General features: G+C 39.1%; 1 pseudogene; it reads right to left on the bottom strand.

Annotated features, from left to right (window-relative positions):
- LOC149266782 (cullin-3A pseudogene) overlaps nucleotides 1-12,171 on the bottom strand; it is a 92,258-nt pseudogene extending 80,087 nt beyond the window's left edge.
- Between the last annotated feature and the right edge of the window lie 4,039 nt (nucleotides 12,172-16,210).

The raw sequence follows: 16,210 nt of genomic DNA, 5'->3' as shown, positions 1-16,210 counted from the left end.
TTTGGTGTTTTCCTTTTCATCTTCCTCATCTAAGTCAACTAAGTCAAAATCTTGCTCAGTTTCATGGGGGCCTTCTTCCTGTTTTTGCATTTTTGTTTCAACCATTTTTTTTCTTTCCTTTCTGTACCTACTTTGCTGATGAAGAGAGAAAGGTCCCTCCCAAAATTTGTGGGGCAAACACTTGCCTATTCCCTCTCTCATAGGTGTGCACCATAGTACCTAAATTAGTCCCCCCGGTCTTGCTTCTTTGACCCTGATCACTTTGTTCTTTGTCACTGTCCTCTTTCCTGTTAGATGAAAGAATACATCCACGGAATGGTGATAATGGGGGTGATGGTGTGACTGATGAATAGTGTATGGGCTGAGATGGAGGAATGGAGGTTGGTGGATGAGATGATGATGGAATGTCTTGAAAATTTTGAGTGGGAATTTGAGTGAAAATGTGGTTAGCTATAAATGTACTCCATGCAATGTTAAGTTCTTTAAGGTGATAAAGAACTATGATCTTTATGAGGGAATGGTGAAATAAGATTTTCATTTGATCTTTGTATTCTCTTTTTTGGCAATGTAAGCCATCTTCTCAACACTCCTGAAAAGATAGTAGGTTATATTGAGCATTTTTACCCTAGTGAAATGCATAAGTAACTGGATGCGGTAAGAATAGACCCTAGAGAACCTACCCTCACATGAAAAATACTTCATTATAATCCTCATCATAGGTGCATATCTTTCATGGAGGTATGAGAAAGGGAAATGACATTTTCTTTCACTTCTGTACCTAGGTTGGATGTATGGTTCATAAAAATGTGCTTCTATTTCACCCTGCTTGAACCATTTTTCCCCAACTTTTGGAATCCTGGTGGCAGCTGATATGATGGCAACAGACAATGTGAAGTTTATGCCTGCAAGAGTGACTTGGTTATCTTGAATTTTGGTTATGAAAAGCCTAGTCAACTCAGGATGGTATTGGACTACTTGGACCTGCTCACAAAACTGAAAACACCCTTGTTGTGTGTGGAGCATGATTGTTCAGAGGTCTTTGTTTAAGCCAGATGTATACCCTAGGAAGTTTTGTACACCCCTCCACGTGGGGGGGTACGGGGGGGACTTGTCCCCCCCGCGGGGGTCCGAGGGGGCCCATCCCCCCCAGCTGGGGGGTCCTGGGGCCAGCGGTCCCCCGGCGGGGGCTTGGGGGCAACACCCCCGAAGCCAAAAATAAATGTAAAATTGCCTTGTAAAAGTATAGTAATTTCTAGTCAATCTGGGCCGTTCATTAGGCGGATGATCTGACGGTAGAACTTATGTTTGTTTATGGTTTTTTGCCCTAGAAGGCAACCCCTCTCTTTGTATGAGGGTATTGTATTTGAGGTTGTGTGATAGATGTGTATTCTGTGTGAGCGAGAAACAAAGAGGTGAGACTGTGAGAGAAAACAGAGGATATTACAGCGGATTTGTTGTAGGTTGTGTCTCTTCATTTTGCTGGATAATAGAAAGGAAGGACTGGCTGTTCGTGGTGGACGTAGCCCAAACTGGGTGAACCACGTATATCTGTGTCTCTCTTGTTTTGTGCATTTTCTGTGTTTATATTTCTGCAATATTTTATGTGTTCCATTGCTCCATAATATATAATTTTCTAACAACCCTAACCATTTGAAGGATGTCACTATCATAGAAGAAACTAGGAGCTCTTTTAGATCTGTGGGCTCAAACCTATGGATTTTCCCTCCTTTATGTCGCCTTCTCTGATCTATGTTTCCCTCTTTGTGTGATCCCTCTTCTTCACTGTGTGGCCTATATCCTTCATCAGCCATGGTGTCTTTGTTATGAAACCCTAAGTAAATGGTAGGGGAATGCAAGTGTCTAGGAAGGAAAAATAAAGGGAAAGGTAGATGGGAGTCTGATGGGTGTAGGGATAGAGGTCTCTGAAAGGGGATATAGGGTATTGATTAGGTATTTTTGGGAAATGGGAAGCTTGCTTGCAAAAATTTGGGTTTAGGAGAAAAACTAGGGTTTTGGATGTGAGACTAACACCAATCTTGATTTCATTCTTCAGACATTGAGGAAATAAATTTGAGGAGAGGGAAAATGATGTTTTGAAGAGGATACTTACTTGTTTTGAGGCTGAGGAGGTATTAGGAACGCTAAAGAATGAATATGGGCAAAACTAGCCAAATGCGCAGCACCCAGAGGAAGTGCGTACCATTTTTGTGGAGTGCGTAGCACCTGAAGGGAGTGTACAGTGCCTGAAGGGAGTGCGCAGTGCCAAGAGGAAACAAGAATCGCCTCCACTGTTTCTACTGATTCGTGTAAAAAACACTGCTGGGGTTTGCTCAATGTGGGGTGAAAGGGAAATAAAGAAGATATGAAGGCAAGAAGATATTTATACACCCTGGACTTTAATCTTTAGCTCCTAAAACCCCCTTTTCTAATGTTTTTTGTCACTTTCACCATTTCATTTAATTGCTCTTGATTTTTTGACCATTTCCTTTTTTGACAGGTGGATGAATGCTCAATTTCACTTGAATTTTGCGGTGTTTGTTTGTCTTGCAGCAAGGAGAAATGCTCTGGTGCAGCTGAGATCCATTATTACATATAGGAGCTTAAAATTACATATGAAATACAAATAAACTTAAAATACTCTGTTTTCACCTCAAAAACATGTTTTTGAGGTGAAAATTACATTAGGTTAATGAAAATAATAACTCAATAGCTTATGACTTACAGATCATCATGCTTGTTTTATCAGTCATCCTCATACCCTTTCTGACCTTTATTTACCTTTTAACATCAAACTTTTGACCTTGGTGGTGAAAACCGCAAGACCTAATGAAATCATGACTACAGATTGATTATGAAACCATAACTGGAGACAATCTGAGGAAGGATCAGCAAGTATACTCTATGAGGGAAAAATTTAGATTTTCTCAAGAGAAAACAACCATCCGTGGATCAATATATCATGACCTAATGGAATGATGCAAAATTTCAGTATGGGACCCCCTAAAATGAAAATGGAAAGAGTGAATTTTGATCCCTGATGGAAGTATGCAGATACTGACACTAACATTGGCCTTATTGGGGATGGCAGCTCCTTGGAGGTGTCAAGAACACCGTAGACCAAGTGCCTCATCCATTGGGCAATACGGTCAAAACCAAAAAAAGTGAAAAATGACTCAATACAACTAAACACTAACTCTCAACCAAACTGATTCAAAACTTGACTATAAACCAAATCAACCAAACTTGACACTAATCATTTAAACTTTATAGCCTTCACTTCGGGCCCCAAGCTAAAATGACAGTGTACTTGAAAACTTGCAAGGAAAATCAAATTGGTATATACAATGAAGGTGTAGTAACTTTAGGAAACAACGTTAAAAGTAGTAATGCTTCAAGAGCCTACCATTCACTGGCTCTCCTGAACAATCCTGGCCATCCACTTCCTTTTACAAGAAGGCATTCTGTCCTCGATAGGTCGAGATTTTGTATGGTCCTTTCCATAGATTGTCAAACTTACCATGCTTTCCCTTTTCCTCATTCTGTGTATCCCACCTCAGCACTACATCCTCGAGCTGAAACCTTTCTACTTTGGTTTTGCGGTCATAGATCTTCTTTATCTTTTCTTGCAACTAGAAAGTGTTTTGGGAAACCTCTTCTCTTGTTTGCTGAAGGTGAATCATTTGAATAATTCTGCACTGAATATCATCCTCTTTGCTACCAGCTTCCTGTAGTAGTCTCATGACCGGGACTGCAAGTGATGTAGGAAATACTGTATCAGTACCATAAACCAACTCAAAAGGTGACATACCTATGGATTTCTTGCTGCTCACTCTATCGGCCCATAAGGAATTAACAAGCTTTCAATGCCAATTCTTCTTATTTGCCTCTAACATTTTCTCGATTATATTCACCAAGGACTTATTTGACGACTTGGCCAATCCATTGCCCTGCAGGTAGTATGTTGTGGAATGACCCAATGTAATATTGTACTTGTTGCAAAACTCCACCATCTTCTTGGAATTAAATGCCACAACATTATCTGTTATGATCTTCTGAGGGCAACCAAAACGAGACAAGGTATTAGATTCTAAAAATTGGATAATTACCATATCCATGGCCTGCCTTATCAGAATGGCCTCAATCCACTTGGTGAAGTAATCGGTAGCTGTCAAGATCCATCAGTGTTGCGCTGATGATATAAGATGGATTTCCCCTATGAAATCAAGTCCCCACTGCTGTAAAGGTGCATTTACTTCAACTAGCTTCAAAGGAAGAGGAAGTAACTTCCTTTTTCCTTGAAAAACTTGGCATTCATGGCAACTCATCACTGTCTTATACAAATATGAAAATAAATTCAGCCAATAATATCCTTCTCTCAACACCTTGTTAGCTGTTGTTTTCCAAAACAAATGACCACCACAATCACCTCTATGAAAATCATGCATTAGCTACTGAGATTCATCTTTAACCAAACAATTAAGAAGAACCCCTCCCAGATCTTTCCAATAAAGAGCATTGTTTAAAATGTAGAATTTTGTAGATTTGAGTTGTAGTGATCTACCTTTGCTTCTTGACATTCTAGGAGGTGGAAAAACATGCTGAAGAAAATAAACTATATCAGAATACCACGGTGATTGGAGAAACATTTCTGAGACTTGAATGAGCGAGCTACCATCTTCATACTCCGACATTGTTGCAATGAGATTTATGTCTAGATCATGTAGATTTGATTCTGCCATCAGTTTTGCCAAACCTTGTCCCTTGATCAGTTTAGTGGGTTTAATCTCCAAATCATATTCCAACATTGTTGTTATCCACTTACCTCTTCTTCCCTCTGGATTAGTTTGCATCAGAACATCCTTTACTGCTGCATTAGTAACATATGCTATGGTATGTGAATGCAGAATGTACACTCTGAAATCCTTCAATTCTTTTATGAGAGCCAACGCTTGTTTTCCAATGATATTATATCACAAGGTAGCATCTCGAACAGACCTACTAAGAAAAGCAATGGGTTACTCAATCTGATCTCTTTTTTACATCAATACCACAGCCATGGTGTGCGCGGATGCAAATGAAAATATAATGAAATCATGAGTATAGTCAGGACTAATCAAGATGGGGGTTGTGGTCAAAGAAGACTTTACCAAATTGAACGACTTCATTGCATCCTCGGTCCATTTCACAGTGCTGTCCTTTTTCAACATATTAGTCATTTCACATAAATGTTCAGACAAATTGGGTATAAATCTTCACAAGAAATTCATCTTACCATTGAAAGCCTGAATCTCCTTTTTGTTGCGCAGAAAATCTATATGCTGAATTGCCTCACCCTTGAAGGCTCAATGCCGATACCGTCTTTAGAGATGATATGGCCAAGGAGTTTACCCTCATCCATGGCAAAAAGACTCTTCTTGGGGTTGAGAGAAATCCCAAACTTCCTACATTTCTGAAAGACAGTCCTTAACTAGTGCAAGTGTTCATCATCAGAACTCGAAAATACCATCAAATCATCTAAAGAAACAACCAAGAAAACGTCCTTCTCATTAGCAAAAGTGATGTCCATCACTCGCTGGAAAGTGGCTCTGACATTCTTCAATCCGAATGGAATTTTGGCATACTGAAAAGTTCCCCAAGGTGTTGTGAAGGAAGTTTTGTCTTAGTCTTTTTCATGCACAAAGATCTGATTATAGACCAAGTAACCATCAAGTAGTGACATTCGTGATGCTCCTAATACTCTTTGAAAAATATGGTCCATCTTTGGAAGTGGGTAATTATCCTTTAAGGATACTTTGTTGAGGTTCCAGAAATTTATGAACAACCTTATTTCTCTAGTCTTTTTTCATACCGAGACCAAATTCGAAATCCAATCAGAAAATCTAATTGGAACAATGATGCCAACTTTGAACAATCTATTCACCTCTTTCTCAATGGATGGCAGCAGCTTTGGATTAATCCTTCTCAACTTCTATCTGAAAGTATTTTGATCCGGCTTGATAGGAATAATATGTTGAATTATATCTTTGTCATACACCTTCAAATCTAAATAATCCCATGCAAACACATCAGAAAATTCAGAAAGTAATCTAACATACTGGGCCTTTACCTTGAGAGACAATGCTTTTGATAGCTTTACAAGCTTGGGCTTGTCAGCTATTCCGAGATTGAAATCTTCAACTCCTTTGTCAGTAAGAACCAAACTTGGTTTTCTTGCAACATCACCCTGATCAAAAAGATCCTCTAAAGGTATGATACCTCTAGGAATAATGTTATCCTTCAGCTGTAATACCTCCATCTAATTCACCTCAATCTCTTGTTCATCACTATCACAATCATAATCAATGGAAGAATCTTCAACTTTCCTTCATTCTGCAAAAAGGCATTGATTTCATTATCATCCCAAAACACTAGCCAATACCTTAAATTATCCGGAACAACAGGCCAGTGTTTGACATGAATTTAAAACTTGTTGTTGGAGTGCATTGGGATATTCAAATTTCTTGCCGCAGTGGCGAGTGAATATGCAATAATGTTTTGAGTCCGAGGCATTGCCGTCGAGGTATATTCAGGAAACATTCTCAAAATATCTAGGACTGCATTTCTGTAGGCTCTCATCTGCGGATGCTTTGCTTGATACTCTCCCCTTACATGTTTGATGACCATCTCTGAATCACCATAGACATAAATCCTTTTTGCATTCAGTTTCTTCAAAATTTTAAGACCTGTAATCAAAGCGTCATACTCCACTTCATTGTTAGAGCAATCAAAAGCCAACTTGTAGGAACATACTCTAACATTATTTTGGACTTTGGTAGGCTGGAAAGCAGGGCTGCAAATCCAAATCCCTATACCAACACCATCCTTACACACAGCGCCATCGATGTCCATGCTCCAAAGGCTGGCTTCATCTTCTAGATGCTGAAATTATGTTTCTTTCTCTACCTTACCTTGACTGATTACTTAATTTTTCTGCTCTTCACTGACATTTTGCTACTGTATAGACTGCTCAGAAGAACTTGCTACTTTTTCTTTTTCCTGATTAAGGACTCCCCTAAAATTCTCTGAAATTTCTGGTACAACATCTACTTCTATAATCTGAATATTTACATGATTTAATCCACTATCAGAGTACAAAAAAAATTATTCTAAATCAGTATGTACAACATTTATTGGATGATTCACGGGCTTCTGTTTACTGGTGATCATGTATTTCATTTTCTTCTCCCAGCATAATTTCCTCAATTGACCAAAAACGGGAATGGTAGCATAAGAGAAGTCAAGTTGTAAGGTGCCCTTGAGTTTATCACCCCACGATCTAGATAAGAGCATACCAAATCAAGGTGGAATATCAGCAACAACCATATCCATCAAAACATTTTTGGTTGGGATTTGATCTAAAGACACTACCAGATCTTTGATAAGACTAATGCAACGAACTCTACCGGAGTCAAAGGAATACAAATCATGGTATTTCCAGGTAATATCCAGGCCCAACTTCTCCATAATGGCTTTAGGCATAAAATTGAGAAGCTCCGGAATCAAACATGGCATTATGGAGAATGTACTCATGGAATCTAAGACTCAGATAAAAGGGAGGAACTTCACTATCTTCAGGCTGACCTTCTATGGCTGGACCAAAAATGAGTTTAGGATGATCATATTCAACATTTACCATGTCTGACAAAGGGTCTATTTTCAAAATTCTATATACATGGTGTATTGCTATTCTTTACTAGCTCAGTCAAAGGAATGGACACTTTTAATTTAACAATTTCACTTTCTAAATTAAAGGATGAAACTTTTTCTATCTCTTTGACAGTAATGTCCTTCCTCTCTACTTACTCTTTCGCTGCATTTTTCTTATTGTTTTTCTCGTCCGCAATGATATTTGATGATGGTACTTTGCTGGAACTCTGATCAACATGATCTTTCCTTTTCTTCTAAGTGCTTGAGGAGTCATTATTCGATTGCAGATCCTTTCTTTTCTAAATGGGATTGATCGGTACATCTCTGTTCCTCAAAGAATACTCCCTCTACTATGCTATCAAAGCATTCATATAACCTCACTGATAACCATCAGACTCAGCCTCCAAATCTGCATCATTTGATAATATGTAATCTTCATACCTTTGAATGTCTAGAACCTCTGCATATTATTCATCTTCTATCAAAAAAATGGGCATACCATTGGTAGTGAAAAAATGGTTTGCTTCAATTACCGGATCATCGTCATCTTCTTCTTCCATTCCCTGAACATAATTCTACTGCAAAGGAGTTCTGATCTGTTGTTGTTGTGCTGGTTGGTCCGGTGCCTTTTGTTCTCTCTGCTTGATCCAGAATTGGGGCTATTTCTGTCCTCTAAAATTTAGATTCCTGATTGGTGGCTCAGGTCTATCTGTGATGGTCAGCTAATCAACCATCCTCTCCACTGTTCGGATCAAAGTATCCATCTTGACATCTGAGGTAGATGCTTCCTCTTTTATGGTCACTCTCTTTTCAGATCTCATTCTTTCTCTTTTGCCCAACAGATTTGCTTCTACACTTACAACGTTCTTTTGCATGTCTTCTAGTGTGGTGGGATCACGCTCCCGTAACTGATATGCCATATCAGTATTGAAACTATCTATAAACTTGAGTAAAGCTAACCCCTCTAGTGGTTTAATGTTGGCCGAAATAGCATTATATACTGCATTAAACCTCACGCAATAATCTTGTACACTTTCACCGACATTCCTTTTGATATTTTCATACTCAGACAAATTTTGGAGTTGATTCTTCTTTACCTCCCACTAATCCAGGAATTGCCTATGTAGGACTGGCATAGTGGCGATAGAGGCTACAGGTAAAGCTCCGAGCCATTTTCAAACTTCACCTCCAAAGCTTTGTACAAACAATCTCATAGTCACATCTTTAATCTCTACCTCATGAAGGTCAAAGAAGTCATTCATTTTATCAACATGTTGCTGAGCTGTAATGTTTTTAGTGGAATCAAAAAGAGGTATTTTAGTTTGGTAAGGAGTGGGCATAGCACCAAGATTCTGAGGTAAAACCACGGGTGCATACCGGGCAGCCATGACTCGAGGTGGATTTGAAACAACGATGGGACTACTAGGAGTTGATGGAGCAGTTGATGGAGAAGTAGGAGTAATAGGTGTTTGATGGGATATGATAGGTTGAAGGGGAAGTGTAGGTACAAACGGTGGTTTGGAATGAACTTCAGAGGTTGATGGGAATAATGATGAACTAAGGGTAGTGGACACTGGTTCAGAAAACTCAGGGATCTTAGCAGTAGTAAGGGACGATTGAGGAGAATTTAGGATATAGTCATCAATTAACCGGTTTGTCCTTTGAATTTCAAGATCTTCAATAAACTCCGAGTCTAGAACTATATCATCAAGTGCACTTTCAGATTTGGTTCTAAATAGAGAAAGGTCAAATGACAGATCAAAAGGGAGATCTTCTAAGAACAACCACTCATCTGGGCAGGAATCTACTTTTATCGAAGGTGTCAAGCTAAATGAAATTTCTTGTATTTTGAGTCTTCTTGAAATCAAGTTAGGATTATCCACTACTAGGGTGGGATTTGGATCATGATTGGCCCTAGTGTACTTTCTCGAAGCCAGTGTGCTCAAATTTCGAAGTTTTCTATATTGCTTTACAACTTTCTATTTCAGCCTAGCAAATTCTAAAAATAATCATCCAAATTTCAAGAATTTAATTGAAAGATATTACCGGGGTGATTAATCTTTCATTCCCCAGTATGGTCGCCACTATGCTATCACCTAGATTGACCTCAGGCTGAAGGGAAGCAATGCCAAGGTAACCAAAAACCAAGCTTAGCCAAGTAGCTAGCCCTACTAGGCCAGGAGAGGGCTCTCTCCGTAAGGATCTCAGTTAAGATGAATGGATAAGGTAAAGGATTTTAGGCTAGGTATAGTAGCATGAAAGTTTTGATTGGATTTTGTAGGGATTTTGCTGGATCAAGAGGAGTTGGGCAGTTTAGATTTGAGAAATTATGTCAGAAATGTAGGTTTTTCTATGGGGCAAGGTAGGCATAGGCTTTAGCACTCTTGGGCTTGATGGGGTGAGATGTTTAATACTGGTGAGAAGCTAAGAAGGGCATGTGACAATCATGGATCCTTCCTGGACTACAGAAAACATGAAATGGTGAATAGTTTCCTAAGGTAGAGCACTAATGCAATGGATTCTACCTATAAAACTTGAAAACATTCAACTAGAAGTAATGAAATGATTGAAGGCATACATAAAACATAAAAACATATATTCATAGAAGAAGAAACTGTACTAGAACTCCATACCATAGGGATCCCATAAAAATGGTTGCAATTCTTGTTAATTTCCCGTCAAACTGCTTACAAAGGTGTACAATCAAGCTCTGAGCATCCACATTGAGTCCAACCCATAAAATGATGGAGAAAATACATGATATAGGCCTCAAAACAACTAATCCTAGCCTCAGGGATTGAATCCATGAGAGGAGGAGCAGTTTCACAAAAGACTGAACTGATAGCTAAAGACTAGGGTGGTCAAACTGACTCATCCCTAATATGAAGCAAACTGATTCATTACATGCCACTTAGGCCATTCATCTGATGTATCTACCCTAGGTAACAAAAACACACTTTAATTACATCATCAGTATGACTTACATCAACGAAAAATCAAAATCCCATAGGTGAAAAGTATTTTCTTAGAGAAACAATGAAAAATTTGGCTGCCTGTCAAATGCACAATGCTAGTGTCAAATGCACAGCCCCTGAAGGAAGTGTGCAGCGCCATCTTCAGTGTGATTTTTGACTGCCTTCCTGGTGTCCAAATCTAGCTTGGTATATGTCAAAGCTTTTCCTATCTAGTTTCAAAAAATGCCCCTATTTTCAAAATTGAGCTTGATTTTCCCCTCCAAAACTCCAATCTCCCAAGACTGCTCAAACACGCAGCGCCTGGCTCAGAAAATATGTACAAACATGATTTTTAGGTGGTTTTTTTCCTTTTCCACCTAGTAGTTTTGACTTTCAATTCTAGACGCATGGTTTTCTTGAGTGTAATTGGTCTTTTGAATCCAATGGTGGTGGCCATTCCTCCAAAAGATGCCCCAAAAAAGTGGGCACTGCGCGTTTGACCAAGGGACTGATACAAAAATTACCTAAAGAAAACATGAATTGCTAAAATTAAAAAACTAAGTTTAGGGTCTTCAAAAGTGGTTGAAATAGCTGATGTTAAAGGTGACTAAGCATGGAGTGAAGCCTCCACCAATAGGTAAAGCTTTTCCTTCTCCTTCTGATGAGTTAACGCCTCAATTTTTGCATGCGCCCTTTTGAGCTTGGCTCTAGCAATTTTGTTTCTCATGGCATAGTATTTGGTCATTCTTCTTTGAACCTCGGTATCTCTATTATCTTTAGCTAACAGGTCCTCAAGATGAGTGTTAGCCCTCTCAAGCCAATATTCCCGGTTCTCATTCACCATCATACCAAATTGTTCATTTAAGGTGAGTTGGTTGGCAAGTTGAGCTTCTTTTTCTCTTTCAAGCTCGAAATCTCGCTTTAGGCCTCTAGTCCTAGGCCTCCTCCTGGGCATTTTTTCCTCCATGGGCTCACCATAATCACCATAGGCTTCCTCAAGTTAGATTTTAATCTTTTCAGCTTCGCTTTTAGCTTTGATGAGTTGAACTTCCATAAGCTCATAATTGGTCTCCATTTGACTATTTTCCTATTCATAATAAGATATGATGTATTTTTCTCTTTCTAGTTTCACCTGCAACTCACCTATCAATGCTTCTTGCTCTTTGAGGATCATTTTGGTGTGTTCCTTTTCATCTTCCTCATCTAATTCAACTAAGTCAAAATCTTGCTCAGTGTCATGGGGGTCTTCCTCCTGTTTTTTCATTTTTGTTTCAACAATTTTTTCCTTTCCTTTCTGTACCTGCTTTGCTAATGAAGAGAGCAAGGCCCCTCCCACAATCTGTGGGGAAAACACTTGCCTATTTCCTTTCTGATAGGTGTGCACCATAGTACCTAAATTAGTCCCTCCGGTCTTGCCGCTTTGACCCTGATCACTTTGTTCTTTTTCATTGTCCTCTTCCCTGTCAGATGAAAGAATAGGTCCATGGAATGGTGATAATGGGGGTGATGTTGTGACTGATGAATAGTGCATGGGCTGAGATGGAGGAATGGAGGTTGGTGGATGAGATTATGATGGAATGTCTTGAACATTTTGAGTGGAAACTTGAGTGAAAATGCGGTTAGCTATAAATATACTCCATGCATTGTTAAGTTCTTTAAGGTGATAAAGAACTATGATCTTTATGAGGGAATGGTGAAATAAGATTTTCATTTGATCTTTGTATTCTCTTTTTTGGGCAATGTAAGCCATCTTCTCAACACTCCTGAAAATATAGAAGGGTATATTGAGCATTTTAACCCTAGTGAAATGCATAAGTAACCGGATGTGGTAAGAATAGACCCTAGAGAACCTACCCTCACATGAAAAATACTTTGTTATAATCCTCATCATAGGTGCATATCTGTCAAGGAGGTATGAGAAAGGGAAATAGCCTTTTCTTTCACTTATGTACCTAGGTTTGATGTATGGTTCAAAAAAATGTGCTTCTATTTCACCCTGCTTGAACCATTTTTCCCCAACTTGTGGAATCCTGGTGGTAGTTGATATGATGGCAGCAGACAATGTGAAGGTTATGCCTACAAGAGTGACTTGGTTATCTTGAATTTTGGTTATGAAAAGCCTAGTCAAGTTAGGGTGGTACTGGACTGCTTGGACCTTCTCACAAAACTCAAAACACCTTAACCATTTGAAGGATGTCACCTATGGGTTTTCCCTCCTTTATGTGGCCTTCTTTGCTCTATGTTTCCCTCCCTATCTAATCTCTCTTCTTCACTATGTGGCCTATATCCTTCATCAGCCATGGTGTCTTTTTTATGAAACCCTAAGTAAATGGTAGGGGAATGCAAGTGTCTAGGAAGGAAAAAGAAAGGCAAAGGTAGATGGGAGTCCAATGGGTGTAGGGATAGAGGTATCTGAAAGGGGATATATTGTATTGATTAGGTATTTTTGGGAAATGGGAAGCTTTCTTTCAAAAATTGGGGTTTAGGAGAAAAACTAGGGTTTTGGATGTGAGAATAACACCAATCTTGATTTCATTCTTCAGACATTGAAGAAATAAATTTGAGGAGAGGGAAAATGATGTTTTGAAGAGGATAATTACTTGTTTTGAGGTTGAGGAGGTATTAGGAACGCTGAAGAATGAATATGGGCAAAACTAGCCAAACGCGCAGCACCCAAATGAAGTGCGCAGCGCTTTTGCGGAGTACGTAGTGCCTGAAGGGAGTGCGCAATGCCAAGAGGAAACACACATCGTCTCCACTGTTTTTGTTGATTCGTGTAAAAAACACTAGTGGGGTTTTCTCAATGCGGGGTGAAAGGGAAATAAAGAAGATATGAAGGAAAGAAGATATTTATACACCCTTGAATTTAATCTTTAGCTCCTCAAACCCCCTTTGCTAATGTTTTTTGTCACATTCACCTTTTCATTTAATTGATCTTGATTTTCTAACCCTTTCCTTTTTTGACAGGTGGATGAATGCTCAATTTGACTTGAATTTTGTGGTGTTTGTTCGTCTTGCAGCAAGGAGAAATTCTCTGGTGCAGCTGAGATCCATTATTACATATAGGAACTTAAAATTACATATGAACTACAAATAAACATAAAATACTTTGTTTTCACTAAATTAGTAGCTTCTGACTTACAAATCATCATGCTTGTTTCATCAGTCATCCTCATACCCTTGCTGACCTTTATTTATCTTTTAACATCAAATTTTTGACCTTTGTGGTGAAAACGCTAATACCTAATGAAATCATTACTGCAGATTGATTATGAAACCATAACTGAAGACAATCTGAAGAAGGATCAACAAGTATACTCTATGAGGGAAAAATTTGGATTTTCTGAATAGAAAACAACCATCAGTGGATTAGTATATCATGACCTAATGGAATGATGCAAAATTTTCAGTATGGGACCCCCTAAAATGAAAATGGAAAGAGTGAATTTTGATCCCTAATGGAAGTATGCAGATACTGACACTAACATATTGTTAGCCCATCAATGAATCTACACATAGAGAATCTTATCGAGTTGTTCACAACTCCATTTGTGAATAACTCTCAACTGTCCACTACTTCTCCTTAGCTCCTTTGGGACTTCTTCCCTCAAATTCCTTTCTGCTCTGCTCCAATGAATACAAACTTTCAGCCAGATCACTACCACGTATCACTACAATATATCCTTCTCCAACAATGAACTTGGGCTATTGTAATCTACTCCCTTGACCTCCTTCCTTTGTCCTTCAAGAATTAGTCATGAGCTTACCCAAATATTCACCCTTCCTTCAAGTTTTCAATGTCCTTGGAAATTGATCTAGGGTTACTTTGAGCACCTACTTTTTTCCTTCCAAGAACTTCAGGATGCCCAATTCCAGTCTTTCCAAACTGGGCTACTCATCCACTAGCATCAAACCAACTTAAACTCATCAAGAAAACATACCTTTTCACTCTTACTTTGCTAGTGTAGTGATCTAAACTTAAACACGAATGCAAAAAAATATAGATATAACCATAAACACAGAGATGCAGCAGAAATAACACTTCATTTCTTTAATATAATAATACTAAAATATACTTACAAACATAATGGAAATAAACTAGCTCGGGCAATGGTAGCTTATCTTTGAGAAGAGATGTGGTGGCTACATGCCTCTAAACTGTGTTACAATGAGGCTCAAGGGCTTATTTATTATTAAGCAACAAAGGAAAACCCTAAACAACCAAAACCCTAACCCTAGGAGATGTAACAAGAAGAGTTTTTGGGCCCTGTTGGGGTTAGTTGGGTAGCCAACTTCCCACGATCATAACTTGGTCATATTATCTCTGTTTGGTGCGTATGATACCTTGTTGTAGAAGGTATCTCCAAGTACTACAGGATTTGCACCAGGCCCGACGTGCCTACAGTGGACATAAAAAAAGCACCGTTTAGGGGATCAAAATGACTCCGGAAGTTCAACACCCGAAAAACTGCTAAAAAGAGTAAATACTGAAATAAACAAGGAAACAAAAGAAACCAATTGTTGTTCTAGGTGGAATAGGTGGGTAGCCACTAATATCCACCTAGATCATTCCTCCCCCTTAGGAAGAAATGGTCCCCATTGCATGCAAAGCCTCCAAGAGGTGAGGAAATTTTTGTTGAACCTTGTTCATGGTAAACCACTTGCCTTGGTGAAGGAGTTAGCATGATTTGACAACTCGATATAGTTGGATCCTCTATTGGAGAGTGTTCTTGATCTGTGTTTCCATCAGCTAATCAATTTTGGCCTATTCCATGCAGTCCGGGTTGAGCTTTGTTGGTGTGAGTTGTTTTTCAATGTCAGATGTGTCCAACAATGGTGGAAAGTATAGCCAAAGGAGGTATACATTGAACACTAAATCCATATCAAGGAATATTGTGATGGCAATCTTGAAGGAATTTTCATTGAAAGCCTTGGTGATGGTGTATGGCCCATTTCGAAGTGGGAGAAGCTTGTAGTGGGGTCCATCAAGGTGCTCCTTCTGCAAATGTAGCGAAACTTTGTCACCCACCTGGAAATTGTGTGGCACTCGATGTTGATCATGGTGCTACTTGTACTTAGCATTGTCTCTATCCAATATATCATGGACCTGCTCGCGGATGTGTTGAATGCACTCAATGAAGCTGTCAACCTGTCAGCTTCAGACTAGACATGAGACGAATCGACGTGAGTGGTTGCAAAAGGTATGGCCACATCAACGGGACATAATGGCTGAAATCCCAACCCTATCTAAAAGGGGTTGTGTCTTATTGAGCTGTGGAGAGCTCTATTGTAGTTGTGCTAGACATAGGGGAGACTTTCACCCCATGTGTGTGGATTCTTAAAGTTGTACATGCATAGAATGTGTGAGATCATTCTGTTAACAACCTCTGCTTGGCCATCAGTTTCGGGACGGAAAGTTGTGGACTTAGTAACTTCTATATCCAACATGGACTAGAGACTTGACCAAAATGCACTCAGGAATATGTTGTCCCGATCTAAGAAAATGGATTGTGGAATCCTAAAGTGTACCCACACTGGCTCAAAGAAGAGCTTAATAGTGGCCTCTAGTG

Source organism: Pinus tabuliformis, chromosome 6, assembly GCF_031772625.1.
Source record: "Pinus tabuliformis cultivar Carrire ecotype Pingquan chromosome 6, CPIR1, whole genome shotgun sequence".
In the NCBI taxonomy this organism is placed as follows: domain Eukaryota; kingdom Viridiplantae; phylum Streptophyta; class Pinopsida; order Pinales; family Pinaceae; genus Pinus; species Pinus tabuliformis.
The sequence above is the reverse complement of the archived record's forward strand: the minus strand, read 5'-3'. Positions and strand labels throughout refer to the sequence as shown.